We start from the raw sequence: 24430 nt of genomic DNA, 5'->3' as shown, positions 1-24430 counted from the left end.
ATCTAATTGAATCCTTCTAATAGTTTTAATACCTTTGCTGAGATCACCCCTCAGTCTTCTTTATTGAACATTGCCTGTTCTAATTTACCAGTCTACATATTCCAAATGGGGATAAGAACATAAGAACATAAGAAATAGGAGCAGGAGTAGGCCATCCAGCCCTTCGAGCCTGCCCCGCCATTCAATAAGATCATGGCTGATCTGTCGCTGCTCAGTTCCACTTTCCCGCCCTCTCCCCATAACCCTTAATCCCCTCTCCTATCAAAAACCCATCAACCCGCATCTTAAAAATATTTAGCGAGGCAGCCTCCACCACTTCAACGGGCAGAGAATTCCAGAGATTCACCACCCTTTGAGTGAAGAAGTTCCTCCTCAACTCCGTTGAATCCTAACGCTGGCCACTGACCTCCTCCACTAAAAGACGGTAAGAATGAGTAGTAAGACTCGGTCATGTGGCCTCTTGAGTCTGTTCTTCCATTCCATTGAATCATAGCTGATTGTTGCCTCAATCTCCAAGCACTTGTCCTGTCCCCAAATCCCTTGATTCCTCTTGTTCAAAAATCTATCAGTCTCAGTTTTGGACATAAGTCATCAACTGAACATCCACCGACCTGTGGAGAATAAAGTGCAAAAGATTCACATTCCCCTGAGTGAAGAAATTTCTCCTCTTCTCAATCCGAAATGAGACTGGGACACCGGGATGAGACTTTCCAGAAAAGAGGAGGAGCCTTTTAGCACCTGTTTTTCAAGGCCGTTAAATATTTTGGAGATTTCACAGGTCTCCCAGCGTGGTCTCACTGCCGCAAGGGTTTGTAGTGAGGTTCCATTAGCTTACAAATATCCTACAACAGACACTAACATATCATTTGTTTTCCAAATTACTTGCTGCACTTTCTTGTTGATTTTCTGTGTTTTGTATACAAGAACATTGGAGTGATAGCTGATTGTCTCATCCCCTGGTTCTCTCTGAGCATTGTGGAAGACCGCTGTCATTATACATTGGAACTGGATAACCCACTGCCCCACTGACCACAGCAGTTTGACCCATGAGAGGTAGGATCATAAGCTGGAATTTTACCGTCCCGCCCACCATGGGAATCGGAGTAGGCGAGGGGCTCACAATGGCAAAGTCCGTTGACCTCGTGTGGAATTTTACAGTTTTGAGATGAGCGAGGCCGCTGTTAAAAACCTGTTTAAATAAGTTTAAAGCACTTTGTAGTAAGAACTTACCTTGTAGAACTGTTTAAATCATTTAAAAGCATTTTTGCGGGCTTTTTGTATTTACCGCTTTAAGAATTCTAAGGGAGTGGTTAAAAGGGAGTTGTGGGGCAGCAGGCTTTAAATCAGCGCCAGGTTTAAAAAGAGGCCTGGTGTAGACAGCGGGCAGCGTCGGAGCGGGCAGCGGAGTGAGAGGGAAGCAGAGTGAGCTATTAGGGCTTAAGATCAAAAGGGCTGGGGAGAAAAAGGGCCAGGTAAGTTCGTGTGGAAATTTTCATTATTACTACAGTGAATAATGGAGGGGCACGTGATGTGTGGTTTCTGTATGATGTGGGAACTGGTGGACCCCAGAGTCCTTCCCAGTGAACATGTCTGCAGTAAGTGCAGGTTGCTGGAGGAGCTCCAGCTCAAGGTAGATGAGCTGGCCTCTGAGCTACAGACACTGAGGCTCATCAGGGGGAGAGAGGGTGCCATTGTCAATGGGGTGCAAGTGACATCCACCCCCCCCCCCCTAGACTGGCTAACTCTAAGGGTCAGGGACAAGAGGGGGCTGCTGAGAGGAGGAAGAGGGGTGGGGAGCGGAGGCCTCAGCATCTCAATCTGCATAACAGGTTTGAGGTTCTTGCTTCCAGTCTGGACGAGGACGAGGGAGGTGAGGTCGGTGAGCAAACTGCACACGGTACAGTGATGCAGCAGGACATAGGCAAAGAGAAGGGGAAAAGGAACGTAGTAGTGATTGGGGATAGTGGGGTGAAGGGTATAGACACTGTCCTGTGTCACAATGACAAAGTGCACAGAAGGGTGTGTTGTCTGCCTGGTGCTCGGGTCCGGGATGTCGCATCTGGGCTGCAGAGGAACCTGGAGTGGGAGGGTGAGAATCCGGTCATTGTGGTACATGTGGGTGCCAACGACGTAGGCAAAATGCAAACTGAGGGTCTGGGGAGGGAGTATGGTTGGTGGCGTTCCGGCAAATAGGGTCCAGGTGAAGGCTGGGATGAAGGCACTTTATCTAAATGCACGAAGCATTCGGAATAAAGTGGATGAGCTGGTGGCGCAGATCAGCACAGATGGATATGATCTGGTGGCCATTACAGAGACGTGGCTGCAAGGTGACAGGGACTGGGAGCTGAATGTCCAGGGGTATCAAGTGTTTAGGAAGGATAGGCGGGAGGAAAAAGGGGGGGGCGTAGCTCTGCTGATTAAGGATAGTATCAAGGTGGTAGCAAGGGATGATATTGGAGCCAAAGAGCAGAAACTGGAATCGTTGTGGGTAGAGATTAGGAACAGCAAAGGGGGGAAGGCGCTGGTGGGTGTCGTCTATAGGCCCCCGAATAATGATCTGGAGGTGGGGCGGGCTGTTAACGCGCAAATAAGTGCGGCGTGCAGGAATGGGACGGCCGTAATTACGGGGGATTTCAATCTGCATATTGATTGGTCGACCCATGTTGGACGCGGTGGGCTTGAGGAAGAGTTCTTGGAATGCTGCTGGGATAGTTTCCTGGAACAGTGTGTGTTGGAGCCGACGAGGGAGCGAGCTATCTTGGATCTGGTGCTATGTAATGAGGCAGGTAGAATTAGGGACCTTGCGGTGAAGGATCCTCTTGGGGAGAGTGATCATTGTATGGTGGAGTTTCTGGTGCAGATGGAGGAGGAGAAAGTGGGTTCCCGGACACGCGTCCTTTGTTTGAATAGAGGGGAGTACGGTAGGATGAGAGAAGAATTGGCGAATGTTGACTGGGGGAGCGCGTTGGAAGGTAGGTCTGCTGAGGAGCAGTGGAGGATCTTTAAGGAGATCTTTCTTGGTGCTCAGCAGAAATTTATTCCGATGGTCAAAAAGGACTGTAGGAGGAGAGGTAATAAGCCTTGGATAACGAAGGAGGTGAAGGAAAGTGTTAAATTAAAAGCGGAGGAATTTAGAGTAGCTAAGAGTAGTGGGCCAGAAGAGGATTGGGAGAGGTTTAAATGTCAACAAAGATTGACAAAGAAGTTGATAAAGAAGGGTAGGAGAAACTATGAAGCTGGGCTAGCGCTTAATATAAAAAAGGATAGCAAGAGTTTTTATAAATATATAAAAAGGAAGAGGCTGGCTAGGGTGAACGTTGGTCCCTTAGAGGATGAGAAGGGGGACTTAGTGGTAGGGGATGGGGAAATGGCTGAGGTCTTGAATAACTTTTTTGTTTCGGTCTTCACGGAGGAGGACGTGAATAATTTGCCGGGTGTTAGAGATGGAAAGGTGGTAGGACTGAAGGGTCTCAATGACATTACCGTTACTAGAGAGGCGGTGCTCGACAGACTGGAGGGACTGATTGTGGACAAGTCCCCAGGACCGGATGGAATGCATCCGAGGGTTCTGAAAGAAATGGCGGAGGTGATAGTGGATGCCTTGGTGGTTATTTTCCAAACGTCGCTGGATTCTGGGGAAGTGCCGGAAGATTGGAAAACGGCTAATGTTACGCCGTTGTTTAAGAAGGGTGGCAGGCAAAAGGCAGGGAATTACAGGCCGGTTAGTTTAACGTCTGTTGTAGGTAAAATGTTAGAATCTGTCATCAAGGAGGAAATAACGAGGCATCTTGAGGGGAATTGCTTGATAGACAGATGCAGAACGGTTTCGTTAAAGGGAAGTCGTGTCTGACAAATTTACTGGAGTTCTATGAGGATGTGTCTAGGGCGGTGCATAGAGGAGAGCCGGTGGATGTGGTCTGTCTTGATTTTCAGAAGGCGTTTGACAAAGTACCTCACAAGAGGTTATTGCAGAAGGTCAGGGGACATGGAGTTGGGGGTAGGGTGTTAGCGTGGATAGAGGATTGGCTGTCAAATAGGAGGCAGAGAGTGGGGGTCAATGGGTGCTATTCGGATTGGCGGTTGGTGACTAGTGGAGTGCCCCAGGGGTCGGTGCTGGGGCCTCAGCTATTTACCATTTATATCGATGATCTGGAGGAGGGAACCGAGTGTATGGTGTCGAAATTTGCTGATGACACCAAGATTGGGGGAACGGCAAATTGCGCGGAGGGTGTGGAGAGTCTACAGAAGGATCTAGATAGGCTGGGCGAATGGGCCAGGAAATGGCAAATGGAATTTAATGTTGGCAAGTGCGAGGTGGTCCACTTTGGTAGGAATAATGGTAGGAAGGACTATTACTTACGGGGCGAAAAACTGCAGCAGGCGACGGTGCAGAGGGACCTCGGGGTCCTTGTGCATGAGTCACAAAAACCCAACCTGCAGGTGCAGCAGGCGGTCAGGAAGGTGAATGGGATGCTGGCCTTCATAGCGAGGGGGATTGAATATAAAAGTAGGGAGGTCTTGCTGCGGCTGTATACGGCATTGGTGAGGCCGCAGCTGGAGTACTGTGTGCAGTTTTGGGCGCCGTACTTACGCAAGGATATTTTGGCATTGGAGGCAGTGCAGAGGAGGTTTACTAGGCCGATGCTGGAGTTGAGGGGGTTGAGCTATGAGGAGAGGCTGAATAAACTAAGCTTGTACTCGTTAGAGTTTAGAAGAATGAGGGGAGATCTCATTGAGACATATAAGGTGATGAATAGGATGGATAGGATAGAGGTGGAGAGACTCTTCCTGCTCAGGACAGTAGGACTAGGGGGCACAGCCTCAAGATAAAAGGGGGGCGGTTTAGAACGGAGTTGAGGAGGAACTTCTTCGCTCAAAGGGTGGTGAATCTCTGGAATTCTCTGCCCGTTGAAGTGGTGGAGGCTGCCTCGCTAAATATTTTTAAGACGCGGGTTGATGGGTTCTTGATAAGAGAGGGGATTAAGGGTTATGGGGAGAGGGCGGGAAAGTGGAACTGAGCCATGACAGATCAGCCATGATCTTATTGAATGGCGGGGCAGGCTCGAAGGGCTAGATGGCCTACTCCTGCTCCTATTTCTTATGTTATTATGTAAATTCCCACCAATTAAGTCATAGAAATATACAGCACGGAAACAGGCCCTTCGGCCCAACTCATCCATGCCGACCGAGTTTCTAAAACTGAACTAGTCCCATTTGCCTGTGTTTGGCCCATATCCCTTTAAACCTTTCTTATCCATGTACCTGTCCAAATGTCTTTTAAATGCTGTAATTGTACCTGCCTTTACCACCTCCCCTGGCAGCTCATTCCATATACGCACCACCCTCTGTGTGAAAAAATCGCCCCTCAGGTCCCTCTTAAATCTTTCCCTCTCACCTTAAACCTATGCCCTCTAGTTTTGGGCACCCCTACGCAAACTAGGGCAAAGAGCTTGGCTATTTGCCTTATTTATACCCCTCTTGACTTGTCCCTCCTGGCCATCGCAAGCATACCCGAGATGTCCCTCGCCAACGCCAGTGGTGGTTGATTCAGTGGTAAACAGGGTTGGTCTCGGCCTGCCTGGCCACCGTCTTGCCTCGGTCTTTGCAATGAGGGAAATGGCTGATGTACTCTCCGCACGTCTGAACTGTCTTCTAATTCACGGCACACCCACCCCATGCCTAAAGAGGAACAGTGACGGGCGGACATTTGGCAAACCCAATTAACTTATTTTGTGTATAAAGGCGATACGAGGATCAGAGCTCGGCACTTCAGTTGGCAGAATGCAGTTGGTGGCTTTTTGAAGTGATGTGTAAGCATAGGCCTGGGGTGACCTGTGGGAATATGCATTACTCTGCTGAGGATCAATGCATGCGGTGCTTTTCTTGACAGATGCAAATGTTGCCCTTTGTGGTGCTTACAAGCTGTCAGGAGAGTGGAGCAGCGACTCGAAGCTGTGCAGATCGAGAAACATCTGGCGTGCATCTCCTAACGTGCCTGCTTTATCTCAATGGGGCAGCAACAGCCTCTCTGATTAGCAAACATTGATTTTGAATGTACGCTTCCTCCTTTATTGATTATGCAGAGCTTACCTTTTCACTAAGAGCTACAAGAAAAATGCGCTGCTCCCTTTCTTGGCTGGAATAGGAATTTGCAGCAGCAGATTTGTGTCCCGGCTGTGTAATTACGTAGCCCGGTTTTCAGGATTATTGCATTAACCCCAGCTAGATATTTTATCTTCCCCTTTGTGCTTTTTTGTTGCACAAGCTCTTTCTGGTCCCACTAACAAGGGTGCTGGTTTCACTGCCTGCGTTTTAAATGTCAACTAAAACTGTGCCAGCAGGCAGAGTTTGAGTTTGAAATCTCTAAAGAAAGGACAGGATGGCGGTGTAAAGTAATGTGACATTTATAGCTAGACTTGAGCTTGCCGATGTATCCATTTTGAGACACGGGAATTGAAGGGATTCTGGTGGAAAAATGTTAAGACCCATAACCCTTCGTGCACCGCACTTTACATAAGAAGATTCTGTCCAGTGAGATAATCATCAGTTGACTCAAATATTATTATACTCCTATTCGCTACAATCACATGTGTATCATTGTTAATCTCGCTCAATAATCACACTCTTGTATTTTGAGTCAGAAGGTGATAGGGTCTGAAATCACAACCTAATGTTGGAGCACAAGACCCTTCAGTTGTATGCTGAGGCCGTGCTGGATTGTCAGAGGAGCTGCCTTTCAAATGACATCCAAGGTCCACCTCTCTGCTTAGCTGGACATGGCTACCATCAATTCGGTGAAAGACACTCTTTGGCGTCACTGAAATTGCTGGGCTTCCAGTGCCAAGATTTGTCCATGATTCAGTGTTACAGACTAACAACCACTGCAAGACCTCCCTACTTTTATATTCCAACCCCCTCGCCATAAAGGCCAACAATCCATTCGCCTTCTTGATCACCTGCTGCACCTTCAGACTGGGTTTTTGTGATTCATGCACAAGGACCCCCAGGTCCCTCTGCACAGTAGCATGTTGTAATTCTTCACCATTTAAATAATAGTCCATTTTACTATTATTTCTTCCAAAGTGGATAACCTCACACTTGCCAATGTTATACTCCATCTGCCAGATCCTCACCCTCTCACTCAGCCTATCCAGATCTCCCTGCAGACTTTCCGCGTCCTCCATGCAATTTGCTTTTCCACTCATCTTTGTGTCATCAGCAAACTTTGTTACTCTATACTCAGCCCCCTCCTCCAGATCATCTATCTAAATGGTAAACAATTGAGGCCCCAGCACCGATCCCTGCGGCGCGCCACTAGTCACCAACTGCCAACCAGAAAAGCACTCATTTATTCCAACTCTCTGCTTCCTGTTAGATAACCAATCCTCAATCCACGCTAACACTTGACCCCCAACTCCGTGTACCTTAATCTTCTGCAGCAACCCTTTGTGGGGCACCTTATCGAATGCCTTCTGGAAATCTAAAAACTCCACATCCACCGGTTCCCCTCTGTCAACCGCACATCTTCATAAGAATCCAGTAAATTCGTCAAACACGACTTTCCCTTCATGAATCCATGCTGCGTCTGCTTGATGGAACCATTCTTTTCCAGGTGTCCTGCTATTTCTTCTTTAGTGATGGATTCCATATTCCTTTGTGCCTTTACATGTCTATCTTCGTTCGGCCTTCCAGAGTGACTTAGGTTTTCTTCTATATCTGCCATGCATCATTCTTTTCTGTGCCACCACTCCGTAACACACTCCCTACCAAATTAGTTGAAAACTCCCAACAGCACGAGCAAACCTCTCCGCAAGATTCTTCTCTCAGCTAATTGTTAGGCTTTGGAATTATTTTCCCCAACAAGCAGTGACCATTGAATGTAATCAAGACTTAGTTACAGAGATCATATTAAATGGCAGAATGGGTTGGGGGGGGTGGTGGAGGTGGGCATATCATCTACTTCCGTTCCTATATGTTACTTTTTTCTGTTGATGGATGTCTGTGTGGAGCCTGCACATTCTCCCCGTGTTTGCGTGGGTTTCCTACAGTTCCCTCCCACACTCCAAAAATGTGCAGGTTAGATGGATTGGCCATGCTAAATTCCCCCTCAGTGTCTAAAGATGTGCAGGTTAGATGGATTGGCCGTGTTAAATTGCCTCTTAGTGTCTAATGAGGTGCAGGTTAGATGGATTGGCCATGCTAAATTGCCCCTTAGTGAGTAAAGACGTGTAGGTGAGGGGGATTAACTATGGTAAATGATATTTCCCGTTGGATTTCTCACAGCAGTACCCAGAAGATTAATCTTCAATTGCTGGAGACTCCAGGACAATTTTGGAGAGTTGGCAATCCCAAACTGTAGCCGTGCTGAGAGCAATAATCTCCCCAGCATGCTTTCCTGTCAAAGATACACTGCTACGTGCAAACATCAGTTCAGACAATGGTTAAACACTGTCTTTTGAAATCGTTTCCATGTCTGTCTAACTTTATTTAAGTCTCCCAGTGATTACCATGCATAAAGTACCTCTTGGTTAAGTTGTTCGTTGAGGTCTCCCCTGTTGAAGATGCTAAGACAATTCTCGTCAGTCTGTCTGAGAAATCTTTTCAACACTTTGTCCCATTCCAGGTTCTCAGAGTGAACACACAGCGGTGAAACACAGGGTTTGCAAATAAGGGCTATCAGTTCAATGAATTGGTATTGATGTCGTGCTTTGGATCAGATAAAATTGACATTTTCATTACAGCTGCTTCCAATATATCTTTCAATGAATTGTTAATTGCCATCCCATCGCAAAGGCTGTCACAGTGAAATATAGCAGTCAGCAATGGCACAGCGGCATTGTCTCTGTGACAAAAGGTTGTGGGTTCAGCGAGACCTTGGTGTCCTCGTGCATCAGGCGCTGAAAGTAAGTGCACAGGTACAGCAAGTAGTAAAGAAGGCAAATGGTATGTTTGCCTTCATAGCGAGAGGATCTGAGTAAAGGGATAGGGATGTTTTGCTACAGTTGTATAGAGACATAGAGTCATAAAGGCTTACAGCATGGAAACAGGCCCTTCAAACCAACTTGTCCATATTGCTATTTTTTTAAGCCCCTAAGCTAGTCCCAATTGCCCATGTTTGGCCCATATCCCTCTATACCCATCTTACTCATGTAACTGTCTAAATGCTTTATAGAAAATCATAATCTCAACCAGTTACGGGTTAACCCAGGTAAACCCTGCAAACAATATTCGAACCTACGGAGGGAAACCGCATTGGCTTTCAAGTCCAACGCCTTAACCGCTCTGCCATCGCAGCTGCATATAGGGCATTGGTGAGGCCACACCTGGAGTATTGTGTGTCATCTTGGTGTCCTCATCTGAGGAAGGATGTCCTTGCTATAGAGGGAATACAGCGAAGGTTTACCAGGCTGATTCCTGGGATGGCAGGCCTGTCATAGGAGGAGAGACTAAGGCAGATAGGATTGTAGTCATTGGAGTTTAGAGGAGTGAGAGCGGTTCTCATAGAAATAGTAACAGCATCAGACAGGGTAGATTCATCAATAATATTCCCAATGGTGAGGGTTTTTGTTTGAGGATAAGGGTTAAACCTTTTAGAACTGAGGTGAGGATCAATTTCTTCACCCAGAGGATGGTGAATGTGTAGAATTCACTTCCACAGAATGTAGTTGAGGCCAAAGCATTGTGTGATTTCAAGAGGAGATTAGACATAGATCTTGGGGCTAAAGAAATCAAGGCATAACGGGCGGGGAGCAAAATATTGAATTTGATGATCAGCCATAATCAAAATGAACACTCAAAGGATCAAATGGACTATTGCTGCTTCTAGTTTTTATATTTCTACGTTTCCAATCGCACCAAGACTTGAGTACGTAACCTGGACTGACAGTTCAGTGCAACACTGAAGGAGTGCTGCACTGTCAAATGTGCGGTCTTTCAGACGAGACAGTAAACCAATATGCCTCTCAGGTAACTGAAAAAAAATCCCATTTTTTTGGAGATAAACAATGTTTTTCTCCACTTGGCCAATCATTATCACTCAATTAACATCACTGGATTCTGAAGAAGAGACATCCAGATTTGAAACATTGGCTCAATTCTCTCTCCACAGATGCTGTCAGACCTGCTGAGATTTTCCAGCATTTTCTATTTTTGCTTCAGATTTCAGCATCTGCAGTAATTTGTTTTATCACTGGATTCTTCTTCACTAACTTTTAAGTTTGGTTATTAGTGTCACCCAATCTATTCTCTCATTTGCGTTTTTTTTTTAAATAACCATTTTAAAGTTTATTTATTAGTGTCACAAGTGGGCTGACTTTAACACTGCAATGAAGTTACTGTGAATATCTCCTAGTTGCCACATTCAATTCCCAGCTCGGGCACTATGCGGAGTCTGCACCTTCTCCCCATGTCTGTACGTCTTTCTTCTGAGTGTCCCAGTTTATTTCCACAGTCCAAACGACGTGCTGGTTAGGCACATTGGTCATACTAAATTCTCCCTCAGTGTACCCGAGCAGGCGCCAAAGTGTGACGACTGGGGGATTTTCACATTAACTTCATTGCAGTGTTAATGTCAGCCCACTTGTGACATCAATACATAAACTTTAACTTTAAACTTTAACTTCATACATGGACTCTCAATTCAGTAACTACAGGAACATTGTAACATAGGAACATAGGAGAAAGAATGGGCCATGTGACATGTACGAATGTCTTGGACCTGTTGTCCAATGCTTCCACATCCTTCTTATAGTGAGGACCAAAGGATCAAAGCTTACGGCTCCGCAATCTCAACCCTTGCCTCCCAAAGTATCCTAGGGTGTATCCCATCTGGCCCAGGGGACTTATCCACCCTCAGGTTTTTCAAAATTGCTAATTCATCTTCCCTCAAAACGTCTACCTCCTCCATCCTATCAGCCTGTATCACGCACTCCTACTCAAAAACATGGCCCTTCTCCTTAGTGAATACTTAAGAAAAGTATTCATTCAACGCCTCGCCTATCTCTTCTGACTCCATGCACAAGTTCCCACTATTATCCTTGACTGGCCCTAACATCACCCTGGTCATTCTTTTATTCCTCACATAAGAATAAAAAGCCTTGGAGTTTTCTTTTATCCAACCCGCCAAGGACTCCTCATGCCCCCTTCTAGCCCTTTCTTTAACTCATTCCTAGTTACCTTGTAACATTCAAGTGACCCAACTGAACCTTGTTTTTTCATCCTTACATACGCTTCCTTTTCCCTCTTGACAAGATATTCAGTCCATGGTTCCCTCACTTGGCCATTTCCTCCCTGCCTGCCAGGGACATACTATCAAGGACACATCGTATTTGTTCCTTGAAAAAGCTCCACTTTTCATTTGTTCCCATACCTGACAGTTTCTGCTCCCATCTTATGCTCCCTAATTCTTGCCTAATCACATCATAATTACCCCTGCCCCAATTATAAACCTTGAGTCCTGTTGTGTGACCCTATCCCTCTCCATTGAAATATTTTTCCTGATGGAAGAAGGTGGAAGAGAGAATGTCTGGGGTGTGTGAGGTCCTTAATTACACTGGTTGCTTTGCCAAGGCAGCGAGAAGTACAGATAGGATCAATGGATGGGAGGCTGGTTTGCATGATGGATTGGACTACATTCACAACCTTTTGTAGTTCTTTGCAGTCTTGGGTAGAACAGGAGCCACACCAAGCTCTGATACACCCAGAAAGAATTGTTTCTTGTGAGTGGGCAAGGTGACATAAAATGGAAGAAGAAGTTGGTAACTGCCATCAGTGCGAACTATATTTCACTAAAGCACAGTTTTAGAAGTTTATGGATAAAATAAAGGTTAAAATGGAACAAAGCTCATAAAGGTTATGAACATGATTATTGTGAAAAATTAATGAAAAAAAGATTACAAACTATGGAAGAAAAGTTAAGGAATTAGGTCACTTTTAAACGGAAAATTTCAAAAGTAACAGTAAAATATCTTGCGATGAATTCAAAGAAAATTGTTGAAAGCGAGGATGAATCCTTGAGAGAAGTGTTAATTTGTACATGGAGATCAAAACAGACAGTGGTGTTTAATGGATACTTCTTTCAGTCTTTATTAAAGCGAAGGATGTCAGAGGGGAGGTTAATTCCAGAGCCTTTGACAAGCGATATGATAGATAAAAGGAAAATGTAAGATAGATTAGTTCGGGTAATGGATGGTGAAGTGTGTTAACCCATTGGAGAAAATCTGAGGATCTCAATGGAAATAAGGAGGAGGAAATTAGGGGAGATGGTGGTGTAGTTGTAATGTCACTGGGCTAGTATTCCAGAGGCACATAGTAATCTGTGTTCGAATCCCACCTTGGCAGCTGGTGGAATTTCAATTCAATTAATGGTGACATGAAGTTACTAATCAAAACAAAACATTTGGTTCACTATTACCCTTTAGGGAAGGAAATATGTCATCCTTATCTAGTTTGGCCTACTACAGATCTAGAAGGCAATTAGGAATCAAAGAGAAAAGAACAACACAGCACGGGAAACAGGCCCTTTGGCCCAACGAGCCCGTGCCGCCATTTCAACATTGTGAGTCCCCTCTCCACCCATGACCCTTGTCTATGCTTATGGCATCCCACATTGGAAACCAGGTTGAGGGGAGACTAATTTAGGGACAATTTGTTACACCAATCAGCCTAACAGCACATCTTTTGGGGTGTGGGAGGAAATCAGAGCACCCGGAGAAAACCCACGCAAGCATGGGGAGAATGCGCAAACTCCCATAGACACTGGCCCAAATCCATATATCTGCACAGCAAACAGTGATAGTCACTGAGCTGTCGTCTTGCCCAGTATCTAGTCCAGTTTATACGTACACTAACGATGTGAAGCACTAGGCTACTCTCAAAACATCCAAGAGCAGCCCTCGCACGACCCACCGCGTGTATGTCCCTTGTTGGACAACAAGGCAGACTGAAGCACCTGTGAGGCAGCAGTGCTGACCATTGTGCCATCATGCCACCCTGTGCTGGCCTTGCCAGAGACACCCGTGAACATTTTGTTTATAAACTGCAGCGCCTTTAACAAATTCTTTCTTAAGTGTATTATGAGGATACATGCCCTCGGAGGAATGGAAGACTTTTGATGGGGTACAATCCTGATGTTCAAAAAATAAAAAAAGAAAGACTTGAAAAAGTCCTTCCCACAGTACCTTCCCTTGCAATCGCAGAAGATGCAACATCTGCTCCTTTACCCCCTCCCTCCTCATTGTTCAAGGCCCTAAACACTCCTAACAGTTTAAGCAATTCACTTGTAGTCCCTTCAATTTATTGTAAATTTATTGGTTTACTGTATCCGCTGCTCCCAATGTTGTCTCCTCTATACTAAGGAGACCAAATACAGACTGGGTGAATGTTCCGTGGAACATTTTTTCTCAGTTCTCAAGCATGGCCCCAATTTTCCTGTTGATTGCCATTTGAACTCTGCGCTTTGCTCTCATGCCCACATGTCCATCCTTGGCCTGGTGCAATGCTCCAGTGAACACAAACTGGAAGAACAACACCTTGGCCGGAATTCTCTGGCCGTTCATGCCAGCGGGATCCTCCGGCCCCCCCCCAGCCGCCTGTGGATTTCCCGCAATTTCCATTAACAGCAGCGGAACCAGAAAATCCTGTCACCAGCAAACAACACGTCACTTCCCACAACTGGGAAACTCGCAGCTGGGATGTCAGTGAATCTCACCCTTTACCTTCCGATTAGGCATGTTCTAGACCTCTGGACTCAACATGGAGGTCAACAACTTTAGACTGTGAACTTTCTCCTCTGAAACCCCCTACTTTTAGTATTTCATATGTTGATTGTCTCAATGTTATTGTGCTCCTTTAATGCACTCCTTAAAGTCTACCTGTTTGATCACGCCTTAATGGTCATCAGACCTAATGTCCCCTTATGTCTCTCTGTGTCTAACATTTTTTGTAATAACGTTCCTGGGCCTTTTGTTTTGGTCAGAGGAGGGAGGGAAGCAACTGGAGACATTTGGTTATGGTAAAGGTGCTAACCACACTGTGGGTGTACCTACATTGCACGGACTACAGCGATTCAAGAAGGCAGCTCACCACCACCTTCCCAAGGGCAATTAGGGATGGGCAATAAATGCTGGCTGAGCCAGTGCCACACCACATCCCACGAATGGATAAAAAAATTGGTGCTACATGAAAAGTTGCTGTTGTCATGGTGACATGGTGGCACAGTGGTTAGCACTGCTGCCTCACAGTGCCAGGTCCCAGCATCAATTCCAGCCTTGGGTCACTGCCTGTGCAGAGTTTGCATGTTCTCCCCATGTTTGGGTGGGTTTCCTCCGAGTGCTCCGGTTTCCTCCCACAGTCCGAAAGACGTGCTGTTTAGGTGCACTGGCCATGCTAAATTCTCCCTCAGTGTACCCGAACAGGTGCCGGAGTGTGGCGACCAGGGGAATTTTCACAGTAACTTCATTGCGGTGTTAACGTAAGCCGACTTGTGACACTCGTAAATAAACTTAAAGCATTCTCAAGAATTGGAATAGGAGATCACTCTGAAATTTGCTGCTGCAAAGAGTGGTGGCATTCTCTAAAATTTAACTCCATAAACAATACCTGCTTCCCAGTAAGGCTGACTAATATCGAAGCTGAGAAGTCTGATCTTCACAAGGGCCAGGATTTTCTGGTAGTGTGTGCGGCGGGGGGGGAGGTGTTGGGGGGTGAGGGGAGGGAGGGAGGGGGCAAAATATCCTGCCTAAGATTTATACGACACAACCATCTTAGATGATGGCAGTTTAGCTCCTTCGTCTCATTTCAAATAAAAGGAGATGCTCAAAGAATCCATAGAATCCCTACAGTGCTGAAGGACGCCATTCGGCCCATAGTTTGGGCGGCACGGTAGCACAGTGGTTAGCAGTGCTGCTTCACAGCTCCAGGGACGTGGGTTCGATTCCCAGTTCGGGTCACTGTCTGCGTGGAGTTTGCACATTCTCCTCGTGTCTGCGTGGGTTTCCTCCAGGTGCTCCGGTTTCCTCTCACAGCCCAAAGATGTGCGGGTTAGGTTGATTGGCCATGCTAAAATTGCCCCTTAGTGTCCTGGGATGCGTAGGTTAGAGGGATTAGTGGGTAAAATATGTAGGGATATGGGGGAAGAGTCTGGGTGGGTTTGTGGTCGGTGCAGGTCTGAAGAGTCTTCATTGTTTGTCTCACCCAGGCCCACTCTCTTACCCTTTCCTTGTAACCTCACATATTTAACCCCATTAATCCCCCAACTACTCATCTTGGGACACTTAGGGACAATTTAGCATGGCCAATCCACCCCTAGTTCATAAACACACAGGAGCTGAGACAAAGCAAGATCTTTTTTCATCCTCTTCAATCCTAACTCTCATTATTTGAGCGATACTCCAACATTCAATCCTTATTTACTCTGTGCAATTTAAACTATTGATCCCTTGCAATGGGGAGGGAGGGTGGTGTTGAATGCAGGAGTCCCAGTTGTTATGCAGCAATCTCAGGTTACTCACTCAGGTAGTGTCCATCTTCTTCAGTTATCTCTGTGCAAAAGCCAGTGCAGTAAGCCCCTGTATACAGTTTAAAAAAGGAAAGTAAAATTTGCATTTATATAGCATTATTCATGACCACTGAGTGCCTCAATGTGCTTCATAGCTCATGAAATACTCTTTGAAGTTTAGTTCCTGTTATAGTGCAGGCAAAGTGGCAGCTGATCTGCTCTCAGTCAACTCACACAAATAGCAATGTGATAAACAGCAGATAACCTCTTTCTCTTGTGATGTTGATAGGGGGATAGATATTGCTCAAGGCCCATCGGAACATAGGATTTAGGTGAAGGAATTGACCATGCCCTTTAAGCCTGTTCTACTATTCGATAAGACCATGGCTAAACTACTTGTGATCTCAATTCTATTTCCCTGTCTCCTCTTAAATAACTCCTGACTCCCTTGCCTATCAAATATCTGTCGAGCCTCCACTGCTTTCTGGGGAAGAGAATTCTAAAGACCATTGATGCTCTGAGGGAGGAAAAATAATTTCCACATCTCTGTCCGAAAAGGGAGACCTCTTATTCTCAAAGTGTTCCTAATTCTAGACTCCCCCCACAAGAGAAAACAACATCCCAGTATCAACCCTATCAATTCTTCTCAGCACCTTATTTTTTGGGACTGACATAGAAACTAAAAGCAAGAGGAGGCCAGTTGGCCCTTCGAGCCTGCTCCACCAGTAATTTTGATCATGGCTGATCATCAAATTCAATATCCTGATCCCCCTTCCCCCATATCCCTTGATCCCTTTAGCCCCAAGATTTATATCTAATTTCTTCTTGAAATCACACAATGTTTTAGCCTCAACTACTTTCTGTGGTAGTGAATTCCACACATTCACCACCCTCTGGGTGAAGAAATTTCTCCTCATCTCAGTTCTGAGAGATTTACTCCTTATCCTCAAACTATAGCACCTAGTTCTGGACTCCCCCTGCATTAGGAACATTCTTTCTGAATCTACTCTGTCTAACCCTGTTAGAATTTTATAAATTTCTATGAGATCCCCTTCACTCTTCCAAACTCCAGTGGACATAATCCTGACCAACTTAATCTCTCCTCGAATGACAGATTTGTCATTCCAGAAATCAGTCTGGTAAACCTTCCTCCATAGCAAGGACATCCTTCCTCAGATAAGGACATCAAAACTGCACCCTAGGTGTGTCCTCACCAACACCATATACAGTTGCAGCAAAACATCCCTATCTCTATACTCAAATCCTCTTGCTATGAAGGTCAACATACCATTTGCCTTCTTTACTGCCTGCTGTACCTGCACACTTGCTTTCAGTGACTAATATACGAGGACTCCAAGGTCTTGTTGAGCATCCACCTCTCAATTTACACCCATTCAAGTAACAATTTGTCTTTCTACTTGAATGGGTGTGAATTGAGGGATTTGGACGTCACTGGTTGGGCCAACATTTATTGCCCATCCCCGAGGGCAGTTAAGAGTAAACCACTTTGCTGTAGGTCAGAAGTCATATGTAGGCCCGATTGGGTAAGGACAGCAGATTCCATTCCCCTCCTGCCCTGCCCCAAAAAGAATTAGATGGGTTTTTAAGAACAATAAACAATGGTTTTGTGGCCATCAGTAGACTTTTAATTCCAGTTTTTTTTATTGAATTCAAGTTTCACCATCTGCTATGGTGGCATTTGAACCGGGTCCCCAGAACATTACACTGGGTCTCTAGCTTAGTCCAACAACAATACCACTTACACCACTGCCATCACTAAGACCACTATCTCCTGAGCTCCAATGAGTATCTGCCTAACTTGTTCAACCATCCCTCATAAAATAAGACACTCGTCCCCGGAATGAGTCAAGTGATCCTTCTCTGAGCTTGTGTATGCTATCGATGCATAGTCAATATACATGTTGGGACTCCACATAATAAGAGAAGCCACACCAGTAACCTCATAACTTGGGCATGAACTATTTGTTCATTGTGCAGTCTTGATAAAGAAATAATGCACATCAAAGCCACCCTGTGGGACAATGGCTACCCTGATCCAATCACACAAACCCATGAATAGGTTTAAAGCCATCACTTTTGATTCTAGCCTATCCCACCTCAGATTATCCTGGAAAGGTAGAGTGTCTAAAAAATGTGACAAAGAGGTGAGGCAGGTGTTCCATGTCACTGCTCTGTTATTCTCCACTAACAGAATGCTGCCATCAAGCCAAAAGGACATTCTGCCTTCCACACAAATGATTAATATGGTGTATGAATTTCAGTGGGTATGTAGCATGTTTGCACCTACAGCAAGTAGATTGTACTACTGGAGGCAACTAGAACAGCCAAAGGAAACTTAAGCAGACATGGGGAGAATGTGTATACTCCGCACAGACAGTGGCCCAAGCCAGGAATCGGACCTTGATACCTGGTGCTGTGAGGCAGCAGTGCGAACCACTGTGCCACTGTGTCAACTGATCCAATGGCACGGTGATTCGCACTGCTGCCTCAAAGCACCAGGTATCAAGGTCCAATTCCTGGCTTGGGCCACTGTCTGTGCGGAGTATACACATTCTCCCCGTGTCTGCTTGAGTTTCCTTCGGGTGTTCTGATTGCCTCCTAAAGATGTGCTGGTTAGGTGCTTTAGCTTTGCTAAATCTTCCCTCAGTGTAACCCAATAGGCACCAGAGAGTGGTGATTCGAGGGTTTTCACAGTAACTTCATTGCAGTGTTAATGTAAGTCTATTTGTCACACTAATAAATAAACTTAAAAACTTTACTCACCAGCGCGTCCTTGCGAAACTTCCAAAAATAGGGTCCAACATCAGGTGTGCTTTCATGATTGGACAAAATCTGCTAACAATCCTGATTATACTAAGAATTACGCCAACAACCAATTTAAGGTTATCATCCGAGCTTGCAGTGGTGCTCACGCATGCTGGAAGGTATATATATTCACACACAGGGTCCGATCCTTTGCAACCAGAAAATATCCACATATTGCATCTTTGTCAAAGCTTGGGAAACAACAATTTGGGGGTTCATTCTCCCATAGCAATGCCTTGACCAATCACCTGATGAAGGAGCAGTTCGCCGAAAGCTCGAGATACCAAATAACCTGTTGGACTTTAACCTGGTGTGGTGAGACTTCTTATTGTGCCCATCAAAATTATTAAGTAGTCTCAAAACAGGTCCAACAGGTTTATTTAGTAGCACAAGCTTTCGGAGCACTGCACCTTCATCAGGTGAGTGATGAGAGGCAGTGCTCCAAAAGATCACGCTACCAAATAAACCTGTTGGTCTTTAACCTGGAGTTGCGAGACTACTTACTGTGCCCACCCCAGTCCAACGCCAGCAACTTCACATCATGGCTTCAAAATCAGGGCTGCAGATGCTTAGAAATACTCAGGTTATGAGGAACAGAAAGAGCGAAAGTCTTGCAGCTATGCAGTAGGTTTCAACCGAGCTCTGTTCTTTGATAAAGGGAATGGAACCAGAGGTACAAAGAACAAAGAACAACACAGCACGGGAAACAGGCCCTTCGGCCCAACGAGCCCGCGCCGCCATTTTAACATTATGAGTGCCCTCCTCTACCTATGACCTTTGTCTACACCTAGTGGGGAAGATTGAGGGAAGACTAATTTAGGGACAATTTGTTACACCAATCAGCCTAAGAGAACATTTTTGGGGTGTGGGAGGAAACCGGAGCACCCGGTGAAAACCCATGCAAACACGGGGAGAATGTGCAAACTCCCGCAGACACAAATCCATGTATCTGCACAGCAAACAGTGATAGTCACTGAGCTGTCGTGTTGCCCGTCAGATGGTCCAGTTTAAGCGTACACTAACAACGTGAAGCACTAGGCAACTCTCGAAGCAACATCCAGGAGCAGCCCTCGCACGACCCTCCACGTGTATGCCCCCTGTTGGACAACAAGGCGGACCGAATCACCTGTGAAGTAAAAGAAGACATCAATAAACATGCACAACTTAGACAGACGCTTACTGCCAAGGCCTGACGCATTTTTACTTTCACAAGCTTATAGGCTGAGTTCAATCCTCCCTTTGTCCAATATTTTCTATTGCTGCATCTAATCTCTTAACCTTATCTTCTTATTTTGGCTGGTTTGGTTGAATGTCAGCAGTGGTCTGTCGGCCCACGTGACTGGCCGTACATACTAACCGGGACTGACTAGGCTCATTGTGCGTTTGCCATGTTGTCATCATTTATTACCAAAAATGAATAAAGACATTGATTCTCCAACGGTGCCTGCTTAAAACTTCTGAACTTTCTCATGACGATAAATTCCATAGAACTAACAGCATTAAAAACAGGCTATTAAACTGGTCCAAATGCTCTGTGCCGATTACAAAGAAAGGTAAATGGGAGCTGGATGGAATTGTTTCCCTTTTTGCTTTATTCGCTCTTTTGTATATGGGCATCACTGGCAAGAGGGCCAGCATTTTGTTTTACTGCCTGCATGTCCCTTGTTACACTGGAGATTGCAGCGAATGATGCTCCCATAAACATTGTCCTTTCTCGCGCTTTGACACAATTTGATACTTCACTGGGCAATTTGAAGAGTCAACTACTTTGGTGTGAGACTGGAATCACAAGTGGGTCAGAGAGGGCGAGTGTTGGGGGAGGAGAATGGAAGATTTTCTTTTCTAAAGGGCATTCGTAAGCCAGTTGAGTTTATTTGCGCAACACACTCTGACAGCTTTGTGGTCATTTTTAGGGTAAGAAAATACAGGATTGTATGTATATATATATATATATACAATCCTGTAAGCATATAATCATACGGCAAATCAACAAAGCTGTTCTGACTCCTGTGCTTTACGCAGTGTTCTAAACAGGAATCACTGCATCTGATTTCTGACAGTTTCCAATTAGAAAAGATTACCCACTCTTAGGAAGCTTAACACTTTGAAATCAGCAGGACTGCTGATTATCGCCCAATGACAGCTCATTATAGGATTTTATGGAAAGTAACTTGGTAGCACTTCATTCAGTAAAGACTATTCTCGAAGTAGTTTCACTTCTCTGATCCAGCGCCATGGTGCGGGATACCAAAATTGAATGTTTCCTTTTGAAACAGGGCAGCACAGTAATTTGATTTTGATTTGATTTATTATTGTCACATCTATTAGTTTACAGTGAAAAGTATTGTTTCTTGTGCACTATACAAAGCATACCATCCATAGAGAAGGAAAGGAGAGAGTGCAGAATGCAGTATAACAGTTATAGCTAGGGTGCAGAGAAATATCAAATTAATACAAAGTAGGCCCATTCAAAAGTTTGATGGCAGCAGGGAAGAAGCACTGCTGCCCCACAGTGCCAGGGATCCATGTTCGATTCCCGGCTTGGGTCACTGTCTGTGCGAAGTTTGCATGTTCTTTCCCTTGGGTTTCCTCCGGGTGCTCCAGTTTCCTCCCACAAGTCTGAAAGACGTGCTGATTAGGTGCATTAGCCACGCTAAGTTCTCCCTCAGTGTACCTGAACAGGCGCCGCACTGTGGCGACTAAAGGATTTTCACAATAACTTTATTGCAGTGTTAATGTAAGCTTACTCGTGACACTAATAAATCAACTCAACTGAAAAAAAGGAAGGAAGATATTCAACCAGTGTTCTCGCTAGCAAATTGTTGTCATGATCAGTAATCCATCAAATGGGAAGTTCGGCTGATAGGCTGAGAAGAGGTAGGGTTGGGCAGAGCCTCACATGGACCATAAGCACCAGTTGAGGCCATTTTGGGCCGAATGCCTGTTTTCTATCCTCTTCATTCTGACCTGGGTTTTGTGATGGTAATGGTAGCAAATGTGTTAGTGTTGATCACTAACCTTCTCCAGAAACTGAGAGCAATGGTTGGGAGGGCAACTTCCCCAAACCCTTGGAGGTAAATTTGGAGGTGGAGGGGTATGCAGAAAGTGAGAAGAAAATGCCAGTTTCCCAACATATTCCTGCCTCTTCCCCCATTACCGAGGAGCAACTCATGTTTCTTTTGGGTAACCAAAGGAAATAAAGCAACAAATTGAGGGATAAATTGAAAAGCCCATTAAGGAGCAATTACATGCTTCAATGCAAGAAGTGTAACAGGCAAGACAGATGAACTGAGAGCTTGGATTACTGCATGGAATTATGATGCCATTGCAATTGTGGAGACATGGTTAAAGGAGGGACAGGACTGGCAGGTTAACATTCCAGGATATTGTTGTTTTAGATGGAACAGAAGGGGAAACAAAAGGAGAACAAAAACAGAAAATGCTGAAAAATCTCAACTGGTCTAGCAGCATTGTAAGGAGAGAAAAGAGCTGGCGTTTCGAGTCCAGATGGCCCTTTGTCAAAGCTAAAATGCATAGAAAGTGGGAGATAGTCACACTGTAGGGTGAGGGAATGAAAGATGAATCATAGCAACAGAGAAGCTAAAATCAGATGATAAGCAATGACACATGTCGATGTGGAGATGCCAGTGTTGGACTGGAGTGGGCATAGTAAGAAGCCTCACAGCAACCAGTTAAAATCCAGTAGGTTTATTTGGTATCAAGAGCTCTGGCAGCGCTGCCCCTTCATCAGGTGAGTGATGAAGGAGCAGCGCGTGATACCAAATAAACCTGTTGGATTTTAACCTGGTGCTGTGAGACTTCTTACAGATGAAGATGTGGGGAGAGGGGGGAAATTCAGAAAAAGGGGCAAAGGGGAAACAAAGAGGGAGGAAAGGTAGAGAAAGGGGGATAAAATCAGGGGAAATAGTGGGGGGAAGAAAATAAAGAAAGACAATAAAGAAATGAAAGGTAGAAAACAGTTAAAAATGAAATGAAATGAAAACAAAGGTGGAATCGAGCTAATCATCCGGAAACATAAGGAAACAAAAGAGGGAGTTACATTGCTTATTGAGGGAGGACACATTGAAGGGATCTTAAGGGATCAGCATCCATTATGTAATTTTTTTTGGCCTGTGCTGATGGAGCAGACCTGATATGACCAGGACAAGACCACATGCTCCACCCCAGAGGAAGCACAGATTTCATTTAAAAAAAACGCAGCCCTCCCTAACTAAAAATTGTATAAGGTAAGAGATGCAACAGTATTTAAGCGAGTGCAGATACAGGGCACGAAGGGGAGTAAAAGAACCAAATTGGAGTGAGAGGGCAGAAGGCAGGTGAGTTAAATGGTAAGAGAGAGATGATGATAGAAGGAAAAGGTGGGTGGTAATGGCGACACATAAAGGAATAAAAGACAGAACTGGAGAAAGTGTCAATGGAAGCAATAAAACCATAGCCAGCAGCCGCTGTCTAAGAGCAATATTCAAAAGAATAGTTAGAACCTTGTCCAAAGATGGATGTGCTGTGATGGCCAACTGTGGCAGATGGCTTCAAACAGACCTCCAAAGGACCATAATCTATGGTCGCTTGGCTATGTACCAGGTATTAAAATTTAATAGCGACAGTTTTCTGCACTAGTCTCAGGGTATATCATAACTGGGTGAAGGAGACTAGTAGAAGCCTTGGAGAAATGATGTGAAAATGGCTGTTCATGCAGTCTCGCTTGATCTGCCCACTGAAGTTTCAAAAGGAGCTATTCTGTAGAAGGGTCATTTAGATTTGAAATGTCAACTCATGTTTTTCTCTTCCTACAGATGCCAGCAATTCTGTTTATATTTCAGATTTCCAGCATCCACAGTATTTTGCCTTGGTTAAGTTTTAAGTTTTTATGTTTATTTATTAGTGTCACAAGTAGACTTACATTAACACTGCAATGAAGTTAATGTGAAAATCCCCTAGTTGCCACACTCTGGCTCTTGTTTGGGTACACCGAGGGAGAATTTAGCACGGCCAATGCACCTAATCAGCATGTCTTTCAGACTGTGGGAGGAATCTGGAGCAAACCCACGCAGATATGTGGAGAATGTGCAAACTCCACACAGACATTGACTCAAGCCAGGAATTGAACCCAGTCCCTAGCATTGTGAGGCAAGCAGTACTAATCACTGTGCCACCATGAAGGAGTGTGCAGAATGTCATGGCCAATTGTTCATTCTGTTTCAGCGACTATGAGATGTCCTCTTCACTCTGCCTGTGTATTCATTCGGCAATCTGTTGCAGCCAGACTGTGCAAACTGGTGAGGTGCACGGGGGGGGGAGGGGGCAGAGGCTGATGGAGGCAGAAATCTTCCTCTTTCTGCTCCTCCTGTGACTTTGGACTAAGTGGTCAGGAAAGTTGTGAACGTGGTGTTGAGCAAACTGCAGGCTGGCAGAACCTGATGGAAGGTCACTTCCATGAGTCCACGAGCTGGAACTTATGATTCCAGCTCCAGTTCCACTTCAAATGAAACTCATTTGTTGCAAGACTGTTCGGGGCATTCTGAGATAATGAAAGGTGCTGTGTAAGTGCAAGGAGAATGACAACTGACTTTATTGAAGTATGTATAATCATGAGGGGCATAGATAGGATGAATGCAGAGTCTTTTTCCCAGGAAAGGGGAATTGAAAACTAGAGGCATAGGTTTAAGCCGAGGGGAAAGATTTAAATGGGACCTGAGGGGCAAGTTCTTCACGCAGAATGTGGTGTGGATACGGAATGAACTGCCACATGAAGTTGAAGAAGTGGTTCAACAGCAACATTTAAAAAGTACTTGGATAAATACATTGATGGGAAGGGATTAGAGGGATATGGGCCAAACACGGACAATTGGGAGCAGCTGGGAGGGCGCCATGGCTGGCATAGACCAGGAGGGCTGAAGGGCCTGTTTCTGGGCTGTATTGCTGTATGACTCCATGGGTGGGATTTTCCAGCCACGCTCACCCAAATCCAGAAAATCCCACCTGAGGTCAATGGACCTTTGTATGGATTCTCCCCCCTCCCGCCTGCTACAATTCCTGTTGCGGATCCTTTGTATAGCTCTGTGACTTGACTCTAAGTCCTTCTCTCTT

The sequence above is a fragment of the Carcharhinus amblyrhynchos genome, chromosome 1, assembly GCF_965287045.1.
Source record: "Carcharhinus amblyrhynchos chromosome 1, sCarAmb.v2.hapA, whole genome shotgun sequence".
Taxonomy (NCBI): Eukaryota; Metazoa; Chordata; class Chondrichthyes; order Carcharhiniformes; family Carcharhinidae; genus Carcharhinus; species Carcharhinus amblyrhynchos.
Note: the sequence above shows the minus strand (reverse complement) of the source record.